The sequence below is a fragment of the Liolophura sinensis genome, chromosome 6 (assembly GCF_032854445.1).
Source record: "Liolophura sinensis isolate JHLJ2023 chromosome 6, CUHK_Ljap_v2, whole genome shotgun sequence".
Taxonomy (NCBI): domain Eukaryota; kingdom Metazoa; phylum Mollusca; class Polyplacophora; order Chitonida; family Chitonidae; genus Liolophura; species Liolophura sinensis.
Genome location: NC_088300.1, coordinates 58,104,896 through 58,107,950, shown reverse-complemented (window position 1 = coordinate 58,107,950; position 3,055 = coordinate 58,104,896).

Here is a 3,055-nt window from a genome sequence, read left to right as displayed (position 1 = left end):
AATGCGTTAGTTAGGACCTGCTGTAGGATCAGCTGTCCCAGTTCGGATAGAGCTGTGTCATTTATGATAAACTGTGTTAGTTAAAATCAGCTCTGCCGGTTAAGATCAGCAGTCAAATAGTATGAGCTATGTCTGTAGGATCAACTCTATCATTTAGGAACAGCTGTCACAGCTGGACAGAGCTGTGTCATTTAGCACCGTTTGAGTTCTTTATAGTCAGCGGTTTCATGTAGAATCAGCTGTGTCATTTAAATCACAGGTTAGCTGTGTAATTTAGGGTCAGCCGTGCCAACTGGGATCACCTGTGTCAGTTAAGGTCACCTGTTAAATTTAGGATCAACCGTGCCAGCTGGGATCACCTATGTCAGTTAAGATCTGGGGTTTCATTTAGGATCAGCTGTGAATACATCTTGACATATTGTTTTCTTCTCTTTATTGTTATGCCTTCTCCGTGTTTTTGAATACTGATGTTCCGCGATGCGTTTAATCTGCGACCAGGCAAGCCAAATCTGCCGGATGTCTGTGGGCGATGAGAAGAGCTTTAATCAGTCACAAGAAACAGGATCTGTGGAAAAATGCCAAAGCCTCTTCATACCCCTCTGTTATTTTGCCCTTGAGACTTCTCGCTACGCCAATTACAACGGTTGCTGGGTGGAAAACTAGTAAAGTGATTGACACCAGTAATACAGAGCGAGGATCACCCACTCTAAGGACATTGTGTGCCATGTCTGGGCGACGACCTGTACTAACAAAACCGTCCTTCGTGCTACACTTCAATGTGACACTTACTCGTTATTGCACTTCCTTGTCCAAGACATACTGGACGTTTTACTGTTAGCAACTTTAAATTGGAGGAAAGTAAATTAAGCACAGCGCGGCCGTGGGCAAAAAAAAAAAAATGAAAGAAAAATAAAAATAGCCAGCCGCGTTGATTTTCATCCCTTGACCTGGTTTCATGTTCACATATAATGTCAAACTTCTGTCAATTATTGGTCAAGAAACTTTTGAAATGTCCAAATGCGACAATGACTGGCTTGGGCTCATGCAGTCTGTTAATTTGATTATGTACGAAACCTAGTAATTGTCCTGTACCATATACATTCTGGTCCAAGGAAGCCTCACCTCCTAGACAGAGGTTTGAAAAATTGGACTCTATACTCGCCTTTGATTTTTGATGACGTAGTATCTTAATACCCACCCTCTCCCACTCCACCCCACCAACCTAGGGATTTAACCACCTGGTATTCTCATCTGATTATTATACTTTGTCCTGGAAAACAATATTCTCAGAAAGTTTCCCCAAATTAAAATAAAATTCTCCATCAAGAAATTTACTAAGATCCAAGAGGCTACGTAACTGAGAAGAGATCACTGTTATAATTTAAAGGTAAACAAAGGATGGATGCATTCAACTGCCCGTGTGGTAACACTTCAGTTTATTCGAATTTCTGTTTGTCTCGAGGTATCACTGGCCAGTAACGCAAACCATTGCTAATAGGGTGAATGAAATAAACACTGACACACATTTCCATGACTCAACCCAAGTGAAATAAACACTGACACACATTTCCATGACTCAACCCAAGTGAAATAAACGTCGACACACATTTCCATGACTCAACCCAAGTGAAATAAACGTCGACACACATTTCAATGACTCAACCCAAGTGAAATAAACACTGACACACATTTCCATGACTCAACCCAAGTGAAATAAACACTGACGCACATTTCCATTACTCAACCCAAGTGAAATAAACACTGACATAAATTTCCATGACTCAGCCCAAGTGAAATAAACACTGACACACATTTCCATGACTCAACCCAAGTGCAATAAACGTCGACACGCGTTTCCTTGACTTAATAACGTCAACCCAAGTGACATAAACATTTCAACACGTTTCCAGGGAAACAAGTTCTTACGGCTTATGGTCTTTGGTAACAATAAGCGATCGAAGAAGTTCGTGTGTGGCCGTTTTAACATAAAGGTTGAAGACCATTTGTCTTCTGCCACTGAATATCGTGCAGTACTATACATGTATAGGTGAAAAATGCTTGTACATGACTTTCAGCAACAATCCAATAAATCAGTAAATCAATAAATATATACTTTACATTAAGCCAACGACAAGTCGCCCTTGCGCCCAGAATAAGTGAAATTTCATTTATTTATTTATTTGATTGATGTTTTACGCCGTACTCAAGAATATTACACTTGTACGAAGCGTCCGGTATTATGGTGAGTGGAACAGAAGGTGAACTGAACATATAAACTGTACATATTGACAGAATAGGATTTTTCAACACATTGACAAAGGCAAATGCGCATTCGGGGAAAAGCTTAATGTATCATTTATTTATCTTTTGACAGCTTTTGCACTTTTGAAGCAGGACCAAGGTTCCCAGGTTTAATCCTGCTTACATACATACATACAGCACACATTTTCATGAGGAGTCCATTGATATCAGTATAGGAAATGTAGAATACATCATTGGAAAACAGGGCACCATAGTTATATTTGCTAACCTTCCATACAAAAATAACAAATACGCCAAAAGTCTGCCGTAAAAATATCTAAATTGTAACAGTTCAGTTAAAAATATATAACTATTTATACAATTTTCAGAGACCACATGGTCATATAAATATAGATCACGAATTACAAGCAATAAGAAGTTTATAAATTGTGTAAGGAAGATAGTCATAGGCCTATAGCACACCCTATTAATATAGCTATCACGTATTTGTCTTGCAAAATTAGCCATAATCATCAGGCTCATGCTTTCTACTTTTTTCTAAACCATGGTAGCCAAGAATAAAGGAGAGTGATGTGAACTTTAGTTTAAAAAAAAGAATTGAGGAAACCAAACCACAAAGAACTTTTCTCATATATCACATCACATTGCAGGCTTGGGTACAGAGCTAAAATGTTCACACTTAATGACCGTCACGTTAATCTGCACATGTTTGGTGACTTTACAATAATTTAATATTATAGTTGAACTGGGTCATCTGTTCATTGTTTTCTTCAATTTTGATCACATTTCTTCG